The sequence below is a fragment of the Nycticebus coucang genome, unplaced genomic scaffold (genome assembly GCF_027406575.1).
Source record: "Nycticebus coucang isolate mNycCou1 unplaced genomic scaffold, mNycCou1.pri scaffold_50, whole genome shotgun sequence".
Classification (NCBI taxonomy): domain Eukaryota; kingdom Metazoa; phylum Chordata; class Mammalia; order Primates; family Lorisidae; genus Nycticebus; species Nycticebus coucang.
This window is the reverse complement of record NW_026515581.1, coordinates 1257937-1276625: the sequence shown is the minus strand read 5'-3', so window position 1 is coordinate 1276625 and position 18689 is coordinate 1257937. Positions and strand designations below refer to the sequence as shown.

The window sequence follows — 18689 nt, the reverse complement described above, 5'->3', positions numbered from 1 at the left end:
AGGCTATGGTGAACAGTTTGATGAGAATATTTCAGATTGTATATGAAACCAGCACATTGTACCCCTTGATTGCACTAATGTACACAGCTATGATTTAACAATAAAAAACCCCTAAGAATCACAAGGATTATGCATGTCTAAAGTACAAAAAAAATTCTACGGAAAATAACTATAATTAAAAAAACCATAATAATACAATTGATTAAACTACTATAAAACTGAATTTTTATTCATCAACAAAGTTAGAAAATAAAAAGTTTTTTAACAAGTAAATCATTAACCACAGCAAAAAAAAAAAAAAAAAAGATAGAGAATGTATTAAACTGAAACAACAGCTGTCCTTGAGCAGGGGGGACCATGAGGAAGGAAAGTTACTTTTCATTGTATACACTTTAGTGCTGTTCAAATTTTACTACCATCACCACTTCAGCCATAAACTTTTCAAAAAAAAAGAAAGTATGTGTATATTTAAGCTACCAAGGGTATGTGAAAATACGAACCACTGCATAAGAGAAGCCTCAAGGGCCATTCTCAAGTTGCATAGACCAGTAACGATATCAATAGCCATGGGCCCCTGTCTAAATGAAATGTGTTCTGATATTTGCAAATCCAAACAAATTATCCTTCCTCCTCCTCCGTGAGGATCCAGTTCAATGGTATATTATTGTACAACTTCAGTCCCTTCAGAGCTTTTCCATTCAGTCAAGTGCATACATGCAGGCATCAGAATGTTTTCATATGTCATGTGTGACTAGATTAAGTGATGTGCTAAACAAACACACTTAGCAAAATGTCAGCCTAGGGGTCAAGGGGCCAGTGGTTACTCAGATCAACAAATGAAAGGGAGTTGCTGTATGTCATTCTGTTCATGCTTAATTGCCTCCATGACCCATTTACAACAAAGTTAGGAGCAGAGAATATATGAGTATTAGCTGCATAAGGCCCAGTGTTTTGATGTCGTCACCATGTTACGCTTGGAAATTACAGCTGCAGAAACAAGATCACAGACTTGTTAGGGGGCACTCAGCAAGAAGAGCTGCAGTTATTTTACTATGTCCTCGGGTTTTCTTCTTCAAGGCCAGTTTTGAGACGTATGATTCTTAGGCTATAGAAAAAGCTATGCTTAACAAAATAAGCCAATGGTCAAGTGACATACCTCCTTTTCCAGCTAGAATCTAAAACTCCCAAAGAAAAGAATTAAAAAGAAATTTAAAAAATTAAAAAAACAAAATAAATAAATAAGTAAACCTCCTGCAGGACAGGAATTCTCATAACCCTGACAGGAGTGCAGCCATTTTAGCAAATCAGGTCAGAAACCAGTAATCCCCCCTCCCTAGACTCCTGCAGTACCTCATGGCCAGAGTTCCTGGAAACACCCTACCCAAAATCCTGGTCCCAAGAATAAGTTCATAATCGTGACCAGCACTAAAGAGCCCCTGAATGTACTCCTGGCTCACTGCCCCATTCCAGCTATTCTTACAAGGCTAATAAAAGCCCTTTGCAACTGTGGGAGCTGAGCTGACACCTGATCAGTCTCCATTCTCCTTTCCCCTCTGTGAACGTCTTTCCTTGTCCCTGGACTGGCCTCCTCTCCTTTCTTGTGGACCTTCACCCTGGTTCTTTGCCAGAACCTCCAAAAGAACAATATAGGAACCACCCTTCCATCTACTTGAAGTGAATATAGTTTTCCCGAGTCCAGGCTCTGTGGGGCTGATGCCACAGCACACGTCTGAGCATGGGCATGCACACGTGATTAATGAAGAGAGGTGTCCTGCGGGGGAGTCACGGCCTCAGTAAAGAAGCTTACCAGCTGTACCAGTTTTAAAAACTCGGTGAAGACATCGCTTCTCAATACGTTTGGGTCTATGGTCACTGAAAAACAAGGACAGCAAGCTGTTAGCAGAGGCTGGGCGGAGCCTATTAATTGCCCTGTCCTCCTGAGATCACTCCATGGCCTTGCCCATAGACAACTGCCTCCCTGAAGATGATGGGGGTTGTGACCTTTCAAATACAGGAAAATCCCTAGTGCTTGCCTCCTCCTGGCAGTCGTGACGACGCTGAACTCATTACAACCCATTACAGTGTTCCGGAATCTTACCTTATTCCTGCATGCCCCACTACACAACTCCCATTTGCTGCCTTACCAGGGTAACGGAGCTAACAAGAAGCAGCAAAAGGTCTTAAAACTTGTGTCTGGACTCCAAGCTTAGCAAGATGCATGGTAATTTGAAAAATTTAAATCAACCGAGAAACATTGATTAAATGACAGGAAGTTACAAAAGAAGTTACAAAAAACTCAGCAATGGTAAGGCAGAAAGATCTAAGGTCTTTCCTTCTTTAATATTTACAAAAATATTTTCACCCTGAGCTTTAAAGCCCTGGATGCCTATGGCCAGGTGCGGTGTCCAGACCAGGTGAGAGCTGCATCACGCCCAGCCTGCTTCTTCCCCTCTTTCCCCTCTTCCCACGAGCCCTGGACGCCCCCACTTCAGCTTAACTCACATACCTACCATATATTACACTGTTACGTTTCTTTCTTCTTCTTTTTTTTTTTGTTGCTGTCTTACTGATTTCATCAAATAACCTCCACTAGCATTAAAACTATCACTGACTGGCCAAAACTATCACTGACTGGCTTCTTATGGGTTGTACCTTTCCCAAACAATGCCACGTTTTCAAAATAAACTAAGACAGAGAGTGTCTGAACATGAGAAACTCTTCCTAAAAGGCATACCCTCTTTCTACAGGGTAATTTCAGATTTCAGGGTGAGGGAAAGCCTTTGCTTTATTTTCTGCCATGTATGTCACAGGGAAAACTAACTTTATATATCCATTAGCATGGATTCTTGGGGATGGAGAAAACTGTGGCAGAAAGTATTCACCAACTAGTGTTTACTGTGTGACTACTAAGTTCCAGGTACTAGGCTAAGCATTTCGTATATTTTAGCTCATTTAATCTCCATGACAAACCTGAGGGAAATATTTTACCGAAAGAAACTGAAGCTCAAAGCAGGTTAAGTATCTTGCCCAAGGTCACAGGCCAGTGAGGAGTAACAGTGGGATTTGACCCAAGGTGTAAGGGTCATGACTCTCAATCATGATGCTAAGCTACATTGCCATGCTCTCAGTCATGATGCTAAGCAAAACGGTCTCCTTACCTGACCTTGTCAAGGAGGGTACACAAGACATCCTGATGGTACAGATAAAGACCAGGCCTGGAAAAGTAATCCCTTAAGCTCTGTGATCATTTGTTAAAAAGGACAGGTCTTAAAGGACTATTTTGCTAAGACATGAGAAAACAAACCAAGAGACAATGAAAATTTAAAAGGGATTACATTTTGAACTTGAACGAGCTTATTCAACATGTCTAAAAAGAGGTATGGTTTCAAGAGAGAAAGGGGTGGGGAAAGGAAGAGCAGAGAGAGGGAAGGAGGGAGGGTGGTGGGGCCTTGGTTCGTGCCACACCTTTTGGGGGCAAGACACGATTGCAAGACGGACTTCGCCTAACAAATGCAATCAGTGTAACCTGATTTATTGTACCCTCAATGAATCCCCAACAATAAAATACAAAAAAAAAAGAGGTATGGTTTCCATTATCAGAAACAAATGGGAAATAGATGGCTTCTAGAATTTTCACCTACTGTGCTTGAAAAAAATGCAGCTATAATAAAACGAGATAAATCTATAGTTGCTGACATAGAATGAGCTCTAAGATATATATATATATATTTTTTTTTTTTTTTTTTTTTTGAGACAGAGCCTCAAGCTGTCACCTTGGGTAGAGTGCTATGGTATCACATCTCACAGCAACCTCCAACTCCTGGGCTCAAGCGATTCTCCTGCCTCTGCCTCCCAAGGAGCTGGGACTACAGATGTCCGCCACAATGCCTGGCTAGTTTGTTGTTGTTGTTGTTGTTGTAGTTGTCATTGTTGTTTAGCAGGCCCAGGCAGGGTTCAAACCAGCCAGCTCCGATGTATGTGGCCAGCGCCATAACCACTGAGCTACAGGCACTGAGCCAGAAAAACTTTTTTCTTTATCTATGAAAGACATTAGTGTGATAGTTGACAAAGTTTAAATATGGGCTCTAGATAACATTATTGATTTCCTGATTTTGATAACTACATTATGGTTATATAAGAGAGTGTCCTGAATCTTAGAAAATACACACAGAAATGTTTAAGGATAAAATGGCCTAGGCTCGTAATACTCAAGTGTTTCCAAAAAATTTATGTATATATATATATATATATATAGAGAGAGAGAGAGAGTCATAATATATACATACACATAAGAAAGAGAATGGTAGTGCAGATGTAAAATGTTAACATTTGGGAAATATGAGTGACGAGCATACAAATATTCTTTTCATGGCTCAGCGCCTGTGGCTCAAGCAGTTAAGGTGCAATCCACGTACACCTGAGCTGGCAGGTTTAAATCCAGCCCAGGCCCGCTGAACAACAATGACGGCTGCAACCAAAAAATAGCTGGGCATTGTGGTGGGTACCTGTAGTCCCAGCTACTTGGAAGGCGGAGGCAAAAGAATTGCTTGAGCCCAGGAGTTGGAGGTTGCTGTGAGCTGTGATGCCACAGCACTTGACCCGGAGCAACAGCTTGAGGCTCTGTCTCAAAACAAACAAACAAACAAACAAAAAAAAAATATTCTTTTCATAATGTTTGAAACTTTTCTACAAATCAAACTTCCAGAATAAAAAGTTCTTAAAAAATCAGGTATAGAAAAATATGTAAACTTTAATTTGTGTTGAACACAAAGGGACCCTCATACAAACCAGTGTGCACATGGATCATTTCTGGGGAACACACAAGTCACCTGGGGGCCAGAGTGGAAGGGAAACTACTTTTCATTGTATATTCTTTTGCATGATTTATATTTTCTAAAATATGTGTTTAGACTTTTCTAATTTAAAAAATTTCATTATTTAATTGTCAGTTTTGCTATTTCCCTTCAATACCCTCTTTTCTATGAGAGCTGAATGTGGCCAACCATAGTTTTGCTGTGACAGTGTTTTCAGACCCAGGCTGTAGTGAGGCTGTTGCACTGTGAACCTGGCGGTGGCTATGGCAGACTGCTGAGCCTCCTTGGTGCCCTATCCTGGCTTCCTGAAAGCACTGAGATGGCAGTCCTGTCTCTGGCCCTGTTAATAAAGATCTCTGATAGATCTTTCTTATAACAGGGGCTTCCCTATAAACAATTCAACTTATCCCTTTGTTCATTCTTGATCCAGATAGCATTTCTTCCACTTCCATAGTCAAAGCCAAAACAGCACCCCTAAACAAAGCATTTTTTAAAACCAAATATGACGAACACCTATTTGATTCCACATGTATCAAATGTCCAGAACAGGCAAATCTTTAGAGATAAAAATTAGAGTAGTGGTTCCCAGGGCCTAGCGGGGGAGGGGAATGGGGAGTGACTGTTAATGGGTTTAAGGTTTCTTTATGGGAATATGGCAATATCTAAAACTAGATTATGGTGATGACTGCAAAATTAGATAATTGTAGTAAAAAACATTGATTTGCACACTTTAAGCAGGGGAATTTTGTGTAACCTATAATACAATAAATATTAAAAAATCCAAATACATACAATTTTGCCAATATTGTTCCAGCTGGTCCCTCCTCTCATCAGCCATGGATGTGGTCATTGAAAGATAATCTTTTGGTGGAAAGAGTGGCAAACAATTTCCAAAGACCCTCCTCAGCTGAAAGATCCAGAAAGCACATAGTTAAGACAAGTGAGCCTCCAATTCAAGGTTGATGAGCTACTAAAGTCTCCTTTTAGGACAAGTCTTATCCTAGCTGACCTTATTTAATCCTTTTTGGTAGCCAAAAGGAGAAAAAGAGGATAATTTGATTTTCCTTTTTTTTTTTTTTGAGACAAAATCTCACTTTGTCCCCCTTGGTAGAATGCCCTGGAATCATAGCTCACAGAAACCTCAAATTCTTGGGCTCAAACGATCCCCTTGCCTCAGCCTCCTGAGTAGCTGAGACTATAGGCACCTGCCAAAATATCCATCTATTTTTAGAGATGGGGTCTTGCTCTTGCTCAGGCTAGTCTGAACCCATGAGCTCGGGCAATCCACCCACCTCAGCCTCCCAGGGTGCTAGGATTACGGGCATGAGCCCAGCCTATAATTTGATTTTCTTAATAAGGAATTTATCTCAGTATATATATATATTTATTAATAAGAAATTTATCTCAGCATCTCTCAGTTCTGGAGATGTTTCTAGACTTATCACAGACTGAAAACTCCAGTCTAAGTTTGGTAGTAGAATGGGGATGCATTTTTATTTTTCAATTAGCAATAATCGCACCTCGGATAAACCTCATTGGCTACGATACTGCCACTGCACAAAGCTAGCAGCATTTTTATTTTTCATCTGTTTTATAATATTATGCACTCATATCACACACTATTTTCTTATTTCACAAATATCTGATATCAATGGTGAAAATTAGGAATTTAATTCCTCCACCAAATATGAACTTGACAAATGTTGACAGCTCTGCTATTTAACGTGGTGGCCTTTAGTGACCTGTGGCTTCTAAGCACATGAAATGTGACTAGTCTGAATTGAGATGTGCTGTAAGCATAAACTGCACTCTAGCGTTTTTTTTTTGTTTTTTTTTTTTTTGGCCCTGGGTAGAGTGCCGTGGCATCATCATACCTCACAGCAACCTCAAACTCCTGGGCTCAAGTAATCCTCTTGCCTCAGACCCCTGAGTAGCTACAGGCACCTACCACAACACCTGGCTAGTTTTTTCTATTTTTAGTAGGGACAATGTCTCACTCTTGCTCAGGCTGGTCTTGAACTCCTGAGCTCAAGAAATACACCTGCCTCGGCCTCCCAGAATGCTAGGATTACAGGGGTGAGCCACTACACTCAGCCGTATGAAAAAGTTGGGGAGGACTGTTCCTGCAATACCGGGTCAATTTGTGGAGTGGATGGAGCAAGCTTCTATTCCAACTCCCTGCTCCAAAACTCCATTTAATACATTATCCTCAGATAGAGGATGTATCAGATATTAAACTGATAAGAACAGATATTACACTTGACCTTAGCCAAAAGACTGAGAAGCGATCCAGTTTAAATTTCAAAGAAAAGAGAATGTGAATCATCTTATCGCACTGATAATTTTTATATCATTTACATGTTTAAATAATATCATATTTTGGATATATTGTATCAAATAAAATAAACTAAAATTAATCCTTATTCCTTCCTCTATTTTTTTTTTTAAGACAGAATCTTTCTCTGTTGCCTGTGCTAGAGTGCTAGAGGGCAGTGGCGTAATGAACCCACAGCATCCTCAAACTCCTGGGCTCACGCAATCCTCCTGCCTCAGCCTCCCAAGTAGGTGGGACAACAGGTACCTGCCACTATGCCCAGCTAATTTTTCTTTCTTTCTTTTTTTTTTTTTTGTGGATACAGGGTCTCACTCTTGCTCAGACTGGTCTCAAACTTCTGGCTTTAAGCAATCCTTACCCTCAGCCTCGGAGAGTGATAGCATGAGTGATAGTGATAGGCACAAGCCACCATGCCCAGCCTCCATCTGTTTCTTTTTACTCTTTTTAACGTGACTACTAGAAAATTTTTAATTACATAGATGGTTCACATTATATTTCTATTGGACACTGCTGGTGATGGAATTCCTATTGACGTACGATCCCTAAAACCCAGTCCAGCCCTTCCCTCCCACCCAACCATACATGACCCATGATCATACTGGTAATTATTTTTATGAAACCTTAACAGTAGATGCAAAGAAAAACAATTTTTAAAGTAAGAACCAAAACTCTTCTTTTTGCAATGTCTTCCTTGCAGTTGCAGTGGCAGCGTGAAGGTAGTAGCATTATGTTCTTTAAAATAAGAAAAAAGAAACTCAGAAACCTAGTCAGGTTTTTAACATGGTACCTTCCGAGCAAGAAGGCTGAACTCTTATTATAATACTATAGTCAGGGGTTAAAGAAAATGAAGCAGGTCTAAGAGACATGAGGCTGCAAACAGACAAGAATTTTAACTCCATGGTCTTTAAAGGCTGGGCGGGGTGGCTCTCGCCTGGAATCCTAGCGCCCTGGGAAGCCAAGGTGGGTGGACTGCTTGAGCTTCAGGAGTTCCAGACCAGCCTGAGAAAGAGTGAGATCCTGTCTCTAAAAATAGCCAGGTGTTGTGGTGGGCACCTGTAGTCCCAGCTACCCCAGAGGGTGAAGCTAGAGGATCATTTGAGCCCAAGACTTTGAGGTTGCTGTGGCTATGACACCACAGCATTCTACTGAAGGTGACAGAGTGAGACTCTCTATTAAAAAAAAAAAAAAATTCCATGGTCTTGGTCACAAATACAGTAAATATTTGGCGAGACTTACCTTGAATGGGCTCTCACTTTAAAGGACATCCGGGAGCTGACCACACCTCTCCACCCCTACCACCAGTGTCCCAGGCCAAGCCACTGTCATCTCTTTTCTAGATTATTGCCACAACCTTCCAACAAGTCTCTCTGCTTCCACCATGGCTCCTTCAGTCTAATCCTAACACAGCCTCTAAGACAATACTTGAAAAAAAAAAAAAAACCAAAAAACCTTAAGTCAGATAATTTAAGGCTCCACGGCTTCCCATCTCGCTCCAGTAAAAGCCCAAATCCTTATGATAACCTAGAACTGTGCCATCTGATATGGTGGCCAATAGACACCAGTGAGTAAATTTAAACTTAATTAAAATAAAAGGGCAGCACCTGTGACTCAGTGAGTAGGGTGCTGGCCCCATATACTGAGGGTGGCAGATTTAAGCCCGGCCCGGGCCAAACTGCAACAACCAAAAAAATTTAATTAAAATAAAAATTTAAAATTTAGTGCTTCAGTCTTACAAGCCATGTTTCAAATGTTCAGTAATCACATGAAATGTTGCTAGTTGGTATTGAATTGGACAAAGCAAGATAGAGCATTTCCCACAGCACAGAAAGTCCTATTGGACAGTACTAGTCTCATGTCCAGAAAGTTTATTAACTGCCTGTCTTTGGGCAAAATACAGCCCCCTGATGCTTTTTATGTAGCTATCATTTGTTTGATTTTTAGAGAATTTGAATGTGATGCCAACACTTATTTTTGTGATTTAAAAAATTTTTAATTATGTCCTATAGGGAGTACAAAACAGTTCAGCCATTTTGGACGTCAACTTGACAATTTCTTATAAAGCTAACCATAATCTTACTATAGAATACAGCCATAAGTATTTACCCAACTGATCCGAAAAATATGTTCACACAAAAACCTGCATGTGAAAGTTCATAGCAGTTAGGCCAGGATTGATAGAAATGGTAAAAATGAAAAAAAAAAAAGTGAAAGAAAATTCATAGCAGCTTTATTCCTAATCCCCCAAAACTGAAAGCAACAAATATCTCCTTCCATATGTGGGTGGATAAACAAACTGTGATGTATCCGTACAATAGAGTATTATTCAGCAGTAAAAGGCAATGAACTACCAAACCATAGAAAGACACAAATGAACCTTAAATGCGTATTGCTGAGTGACAGAGCCAGTCTGCAAAAGCTACATACTGTATGATTTGAATTATATGACATTCTGGAAAAGGAAAAAGTATAGAGACTTTATATAAAGATCAATAGCCACCAAGATTTTACTGAATAGGGGAATCACACAAAATTTCTTAGGGCAATAAAACTATTCCATATGATACTACCATTGTGGATCCATGACACTGTGCGTTAGTCAAAATCCACTGAACTTTACAATAGAAGCTTACTATAAGCAAATACGTGTATTTTTAAAAAAAATCATTTAGGAGACTAGGGGAATCCCAGGAGAGAATGCAGAATGTTACAAAACTATATTAAAAATGTATGAAACCACATCCTTGACAGTCATGAGGAAAAAATACTGACCTTAAGTAACTTTGGAAATGAATGGGGCCTGTCAAACTAAAGGTATAACCACCGCAGTCTAGTTGTTTCCCATGAGAGTTAGCCATTCTGACTCTTCTGCATCTACATACAGAATAGAACAATTAAGTAAATGAATGGCAGACAGTGGAAGTCAGGTTTCTCACTGTTGTAGTTACTGGGAAGACCCAGTAGCAATGCATTAGAGTAAGATACATTAGTATAACTTCATGTTTACCTTAATGTAGACACAGATGGTTACATATAGAAATATTTACCAATATGCCTGTATATATGGGTAGTACACACACATGTATTTCCTTGCTCTGTCGCTGCAGTAGTAACGAGCATACTTAGGGTTCAGATCCCTGTTTTTAATACCATTCTCCAAGAGAAGCAACCAGGGATCTGTGGGGCAGTGGTGGAGTCTGGCACTCAAGCAGGAGATACCCAAGATGAACCTGGAGCATCTTGTAGCTCCAGAAAGTAACCCAGGCCAGGCACTGTGGCTCAAACCTGTAATCCCAGCACTCTGGGAGGCTGAGGCTGGTGGATTGGTTGAACTCATGACTTCGAGATCAGCCTGAGCAAGAGTGAGACCCCCACATCTACTAAAAATAGCAAGACTAGCTGGGCATTGCGGTGGGTGCTTGTAGTCCCAGCCACTTGGGAGGCTGAGGCCAGAGGACTGCTTGAGCCCCAAGAGACTGAGGTTGCTGTGAGATATGATGCCATGGCACTCTACGCAGGGCAAGAGTGAGACTGTCTCAAAAACTAAACAAAAACCAAAAATGTATAACCCAAAGTATAAGGCAAATACCCAGGAGTCCTTACAGATACAATTACTGAAAGATAAGTAGGAAAGAATAGACACATCTCCTGTGCAGAAGAATACCAGATTATTTATGCAGATGCTTCTTCCTCAGGAGGGGGGCATAAATCCTCAGTCCTTAAGACTGGGCTGCACATAGAGACTTCCGTCCAAAGAGGGCGCTATGGAAGGGAGGAAAAAAATCACTTTAGAGTAAAGAAATGTGACAAACACTACTTCAGCCAGGTGGTGGGGGTGGAGATCTAGAGGGATAAGTCAGGTTGATAGCAAGTACCCTTGATATGGTGAGTAGAATGGCACTTTGTCTCTGGGGTCTTCATTCCCAAATCCTATCATTCCTGTCCAATCATGTGAAAAAAATAAGACAAATTCTAACAGAAGGATAGCTTACAAAATATCTGACGAGTACTTCTCAAAACTATCAAGGTCATTAAAAATAAGAAAAGGCTAAGAAACTGTCAACAAGAACTTAAGGGGATGGGATGACTAAATGTCATGTTGTACCCTGGCTGGGATCCTGGAACAGAAATAAGACATTAGGCGCCTGTAGCTCAATGAGTAGGGCGTCGGCCCCATACACCAAGGGTGGCAGGTTCAAACCCAGCCCTGGCCAAACAACAACAAAAAAAAATAGCTGGGCATTGTGGCGGGCGCTTGTAGTCCCAGCTGCTTGGGAGGCTGAGGCAGGAGAATAGTGTGAGCCCAAGAGCTGGAGGTTGCTGTGAGTCCTGTGACATCATGGCACTCTACCAAGGGCGGTAAAGTAAGACTCTGTCTCTACAAAACAAAAGAAAACAAAACAAACAAACAAACAAAAAACGAAGGAAGTCTGAATAAACTATGAACTGTAGTTAATATAACAGTAATAATAATAATGTATCACCACTGTGATAATGTATCACATCTGAGGTTGAGTGTGGTGGCTACGTATGTTGAGGCAGGAGATTTCTTGAGGCCAGGATTTGGAGACCAGCCTGGGCAACACAGCAAGATTCCCATCTCCCCTACCCAAATTTTTGATAATAAACGCAGCTATCTCTGGTTCATTGACTGTAACAAATGTACCATACTAATAGAAAATCTTTTTTTTTTTTTTTTATTTTGAGACGGAGTCTCACTTTGTCACCCTTGGTAGAGTGCTATGGCATCATAGCTCATAGCAACTTCAAACTCTTGGGCTCAAGAGATCCTCTTGCCTCAGTTTTTCATTTTCATTTTAAGTACGATGGGGTCTGACTCTTAGGCTGGCCTTGAACTCATGAGCTCAAGCAATTCATCTGCCTCAGCCTCCCAGAGTGCTAGGATTATAGGTATGAGCCATAGCACAGGGCCCTAATGGAAAATCTTAATAATAGAAGGAATAGGATGTGGACTATGTGGGAACTCTGTACTATCTTTTTTGTAAACCAAAACTTCTCCAAAATATAATTTATTAAAAAAAAATGATGTTCTGGCTTATTTTTAAAAATCCAAACATCTTAAATCAATGGGTCACACTCCCTCAAGCAACAATCTGTTAAAACTATTCCACCACACCCCACTATCCCTCACATCACTTAAGTTATTTGCCCAACTTCATGATCTAAAAAAGATTTCTAAAACAAATTTTAAAAAATAGGAAAAAGAAAATCATGACCTAAAATTGATTTTGGAAAAAAGAAGTAATAAATTACTTGTAATCTCTGTAACCATCTAAACTCGCAACCTCTCCTTTAAGCCTAGTATAAAATATTACAGCAACAATTTGGTTTCTTTTAAATTCAAAGACATTTTTCTGCCATGACAGATGTCCAAAGGCATCTCAGGTGGAGTATCACCCCAGGCAGAGCTGCTCAAACAACCTGGGATTTATGCACCCCCATCTCTACTAATTCTATTAAATAGAAACAGAAAGTTGTCTTCTTGCATGCAATTATCTCTTGATTAACTGATTAAATGATCTTTAAAAGGCAGTTATCTTCTTTGGCATGTGTTCATAATGTCACAGATGCTCCCAAATTGGTGCTAATCACAGCAGCCTTGAGTCAACAGGCTGCCTGTCTTCTCCATCTGCAGGAGAGCATCTTGATGCAGATCTGAGGCCAAGAGTCGGGGAAGAGGCAACAAGGACCAAGGTTCTAACATCTATCACAGAGCAAACCTTCCCAGCAGGTTTTACAACCTGACCTGACTTCTCGAGGCATCTCTTCCCGCCCTTCTCTGATACTGGTCTAAGAGGGAAAATAAACAAACAGTAAACGGAGTAGTTAAGTCAGCCAAAAGTCAACCATCAACTCCACAAGTTTGACCCCATCAAAAGAGAATCTCCATGGGGGACAGTTGAGCTCACACAGACATGCCATCTCTTTCCCAGGTCCAGTCTTTGTGCATTAGCTCTCCACATACCCCGACGTGGACCAGGGGCTACCTTATCTGCACCAGGGGCTTCTCCTCAACCTCAGAGTTACCCAACCAAGTATAAATCTGATTCCTAAAGCCAAACCTCAAAGTCACTGTCTGCACCTAATTTAACAGAGTACATGGCATATAACAGAAACTCAGTGAACATTCAAGTAAATGAATAAATCAGCTAATTCTATAGGATGAAAACCATTCTATAAGGATGCAGACCTTCCCAGGAGATAAACTTATACTCACCAAACACACACAGCCTTGTTAATATTATTTTTGTACAGTGCTTTGTATTAAATCGGGTGAAGAATTCTTAGCCTCACGTCCTCGGTTTACCTTCCTGCACCTGTTGAGTCAAAAGAACTCCCAAGGAACATTTGTTTTGCTGAAGGGCCTGGTCTTGCTACTGATTACTCTAAAAGGTTCATCATGTAATTCTTGACAGATTGGAAGTGTCCTTTGAGTATGCCGCAAGCTCTTTTTGGAGACCAAGTTAAGGAACCCCAGTGCCTGGAGGACACAGACTGGAGCCGACTCTACACAGCAACATCCCTGATGCAAATTGACAGCAACGTGATGAGGAAGTTTCATGGCTACAACTCCCTGGAGGCACGTTAGGAGGAAGAAAGCTGCATGAGATCCCTGCACACGATGTATGTGCCTCTCATGCTGGTTAATGCAGCTGAGGACCCTTTGGTGCATGAAGGTCTTCTAACTATCCCCAAATCTCTTTCAGAGAAACGAGAGAACGTCATGTTTGTGCTGCCTCTACATGGGGGCCACGTGGGCTTCTTTGAGGGTGCTGTGCTGTTCCCCGAGCCCCTGACATGGATGGATAAGCTAGTGGTGGAGTATGCCAACGCCATTTGCCAATGAGAGCATAACAAGTTGCAGTGCTCTGAGCAGGTGGAGGCCAACCTGGAGTGAGGCCTCCGGACTCTGGCTCCAGCAGCTCTCCTCCGGAACCCACATCCCCTCATCCCCTGTTTCAGGTCTCCCATCTCCCTCAGTGACCTGGAACTGACCTCACACTATCTGCAGGGGGCACCCACCATGCACACCTGTCTGGAAGTAGGCAACTCTCCCTGGGAGCTCCAGGCTATTTTTGTACTTAGTTACTGTTTTTTTTTCCATTGCATTGTTAGCCATGGTGACAAGTGACACAGTTCTCACCCTCCTGTTCAGTTTCAGCATCTGATTGCTTTTAAGCCTGTTACATCTAGTTTCCCTATTAAAAAATGTGTCTGAACAGCAAAAAAAAAAAAAAAAAAAAAAAGAATTCTTAGCCATTTCATGCCCTCTATTGAATAGGAAGAATAAAAACTAGTTGAGAAGAAGCTAGGAAAGGTCAGCCAATCTTTAAGTCTCAGACTTAGGATAGCCAGACAAAATACAGGATGCCCCAATAGTACATGGAACATACTTATACTATAAACTGTTTAGCACATTATAAATAGTTTATACCAGTGGAAAATATGAAATTCAGATTTAACTTGCAGCTTTGCTCAGATTCTGTATCTATAAAATGGGCTGGGCAGCTTGAACAAAATCCTGTGCCTGAAACTCTCATAACAGAAAGTAGATACTAGTTGCCTGGGACCAAGGGTGGCTGGAGGGATCAAGAGCAAAGATGACAAGGAGACTTTTATACTTCTTTTTTTTTTTTTTTTGAGACTCAGTCTTACTCTGTTGCTCTCAGAAGAGTACTCGTCATAGCTCACAGTAACCTCAAACTCTTGGGCTCAACTGATTCTTTTGCTTCAACCTCCTGAGTAGCTGGGACTACAGGTGCCTGCCAAAGTGCCGGGCTCTTTTTAGAGATGGGGGTCTCACTCTAGCTCAGGCTGGTCTTGAACTTCTGAGCTCAGGCAATCCACCTGCTGCAGCTTCTCAGAGTGCTAGGATTACAGGTATGAGCCACTGCTCCAGGTCCTGATAAGGGAGACTTTTAGAGTGAGAGAACTTTTTCAAATGTTGATCATGATGGTGGTAATCGCATACATTTACTAAAATTAATCATACTGAATCCCTAAAATTGGGAACTTTTATTACATTATTCCAAAATATAGTACAAACATGTTAGTTTAGAACTCAGTCGTTTGACTCATTATTTCACTGACACAATTTATTTTGTCAACTTTAGAAAGAAACCACACAATGTAAGTCTTGGAGATCAAATCCTGACCACAACACTAACACTATGACTTCAGAAAAATTGTGTTTCAGTTTCTTCATCTGTTAAATGGGACTAATTATAATCCCAGCTCAAGATGCTTATAAAAATGAAGCTATTACCTGTAAAGTGTTTGGCACCAATCTCAGCACATGGTAACTGCTCGCTAGTTAATGTTTAAAATTAAGAAGATCAATAACCATTTAAGATCTAAATTGTTTCTTTAAAAATGTAGTAGTTCATATGAAAAGGGGGAAATGATAAACATAAAGTGTAATGAAATTGGAAACTGGATAAAGAAATCTCCATCTTAGGATTTAAAAAAAATGGAAGTGTTCATTAAAATCTATTCCATGCACACCATAGAATAGATTTTAATGAACACTTCCATTTATTTAAATCCTAAGATGGAATGTAAATGTTTTTTTTATAGTAACTGAGATAATGCCGGAAAGGCTATGTTAACCATTGTGATAAAAATGTGTCAAATGGTCTATGAAGCGAGTGTATGATGCCCCATGATCATATCAATGTATACAGTTATGATTTAATAAAAAAAATAATAAAAAATAAAATCTATTGCCTGCCCCACTGGGGGCTCTAAGCTGTAGCAATTCAGTATTTAAGGGCCCCTGTTGTGACTAAAAAAGTTTCTTATTCATGACTTCTCAAATAGAAGATGAAGAATAAAAGTTTACACAATTCATGTCTCTGATTCTGGACCTGTTAGGGTTTGATTAGTTTGTTTTCCTGAAATTAAGCATTTCTCTGAGTCTGTTGGTTAAAGAGGGCCAAATTCAGGGATTCCTGAAGTCTCTGAGTCAGCTAATGTTTACTGAGAGTGTTTAATGCGCCAGGCTCTGAGAGAAACTGGTCCTTGGTCTTCACAAGCATTCTGGGAGATTGACATCCATAACGACCTACTTGCTTCTTACTTCTACTGAGAAAATTGGGCAGAGGGAGAGGTGAGGCATTTAGCCAGTGTATCTGTCCCAGCGCTCTGCTGCCTCCTGATTTGCTCCTGGAGATAGTTACCTCCCTTTTCCCACATCACACTGCAGGACAGAAGAGCGTGGGAGATGGTACCATAACTTCTGCCTCCAAATGCCTAAAACAGCCTCTTTTCTCTCCCTTTCAGATTCCCCTCCGCCTGTTTCTGTATTCCTCATAACTCCCAACTTACTCACTCCTCCTACTTACTTGCAAGTAGCGTCTCACCTTTCAGAAGTCTGAGTCCATGCCTCTACCTCTCTACATTCAATACTGTGTTGCAGGCACTACTAATACAAAGATGACCACTCAAATTAACTAATAACTACATTGCAACTGCTTTCTTGTGGATACCAAAGATACTTAATCATATCTTTAAAATGGACTTTTCACCAGGTGTGGTGGCTCACGCCTGTAATCCCAGCACTTGGGAGGCCAAGGCAGGAGGAGTGCCTGAGCTCACAGGTTCAAGACCAGTCTGAGCCAAAGTGAGACTTTGTCTCTAAAAATAGCCAGGCTTTGTGGTGGGCACCTGCAGTCCCAGCTACTTGGGAGGCTGAGGCAAGAGAATCGCTTAAGCCCAGGAGTTTTTGAGATTGCTGTGAGCTGTGGTGCCACAGCTCTCTACCAAGGGTGACAAAGTGAGACCATCTCAAAAAAAAAAAAAAGGACTTTTCCAATGTACCATGGTGTATAAGCAAGAAGGCTCTCTGCAGTGACCATTTTAGTAGCAAAAAAATCAAACCGAGTTGCCCATCAACAAGAAGACAGGTCTAAGTAAACTGGTGTGCCCGCTCACTAGAAGCCCGCAGAATGTTTGAAAAGACTCTCCTGCAGAATGCTAATAGCTGTTGCCTCTGGGCAAGTTTTTTTCTGTCTTCTGTAGACTTTTCTTTTTAACTTTAGGTATGTGTTCCTCAGAATCTAAAACTGAAAGAAAAATTCATAGAGCAGGGGAAGGAGGGTAAAGTTTATTTTCAAACTTCCATTTACTCCTCTGATTCATTTTGAAGACTTATGACTTATAAGAGTATAAGAACAATAAAACCTATTAGAATGGACTAATAAATCAGTCTGCCTCTCAGAGAAAGTACTGTCCAGATATCAGGGTGAGTAACTAAGGTAGGAAATGGCCTTCTAACTTGATAAGTCATCTGTTTCCTGGGTTCCCAGCCTGCCAGTACTTACAGCTTGTGAATAAGGCCATTTAAAAACAAAAATGGAGACACACCTTTTTAAAGGGTAAGCTTAAGAAACTGTAGAGAAAAGGAGATTATCTTTTCTTTTTTTTTTTCTTTTAATTGAGACAGAGTCTCATTCTGTCGCCCAGACTGGAGTACACTGGTGTTAATGTGGCTCACTGCAGCTTCCAACTCCCAGACTCAAGCAATCATCCTGCTTCGGCCTCCCCAGTAGCTAGGACTACAGTCACATCACCATCATGCCTAACTATTTTTTTCAATTATTCTTTGTAGAGATGAGGATCTCACAAGTTGCCCAAGCTGGTCTAGAACTCTTGGCCTCAAGTGATCCTCCTGTCTCGGCCTTCTAAAGTGCTGGGATTACAGGTGTGAGCCACCAATCTAGACCAGAGAGGAAATTAAATATCCCTGCATAAGCTTCCTAAAACTCTATACGTTGGTCTAGACTCCGCTTGCTTAATTTTGAAGGGGAAGGGGCATTGTCCTGGGGAACAGAGGGCACTTAAATGGAGTCCACCAGAACCCCAGTGCCCTGCCGGGGCCCACATCTCACAGCTGAAAATAATTAGGAGCCACAAGTCTTCAAGTATTTGTGGGGCTGTATGGCAAGCAATTCACACTTACTCTTGCTACAACCCATTTCACAAATGAGAAGCCTGAGGCACTGAAAGGTCCAGAGTCTTGCCAGAGTCACACGACCCAGGCCCTTGCACACTTTTCCCCACCTGCCTCCAACTCGCTCACCTGTTCATTCCAACCATGCAGCTGGCTGCAGCGCACCTTGCAAAAGAGGAAGCCATCCAGGTACACGGAGTACAGCTGCAAACACACAGGCACCCCGCCTCGGGTTAGCGCAGGGAGCCGCTGACCATTGCCACCGGCCCCCGCCCTGCGCAGCCCGCCCCGGGCCCCAGGCGCACCACGTAGTGGCCCCCGAGCGTGTCGGGGAGCTGCTGGGACAGCGGGATGCAGAAGTGCATCTTCATGGCTGGAGAGGTGGCTGCAGAGCGGCGCCTGGAGTCGGACCTGAGATGGCCAGCCTGTCCGCGGTCTGAGTTGGGCGGTGCGAATGCTGCTGGGCAGCTGTCACCCAGGTGGGACACCCCCTAGTCCGCGCCCCCCCAGTCGCTGGCGTTCGGGACGGGTGGGGGCGGGGCGCGCCCAGGGCCGCACCATTCGCTCCTAG

At 41.7% G+C, this 18689-nt stretch overlaps 1 non-coding gene and 2 pseudogenes across 1 annotated transcript; all 3 read right to left on the bottom strand.

Annotated features, from left to right (window-relative positions):
- Positions 1–18489, bottom strand: part of LOC128579395 (sorting nexin-31-like) — a 45872-nt pseudogene extending 27383 nt beyond the window's left edge.
- On the bottom strand, positions 6224–6379 carry LOC128579402 (uncharacterized; annotated as a pseudogene).
- LOC128579401 (U2 spliceosomal RNA) lies at positions 6912–7103 on the bottom strand. Its single transcript, XR_008378140.1, has one exon. It is a non-coding gene; the product is annotated as a U2 spliceosomal RNA (small nuclear RNA).
- Positions 18490–18689: the final 200 nt, after the last annotated feature.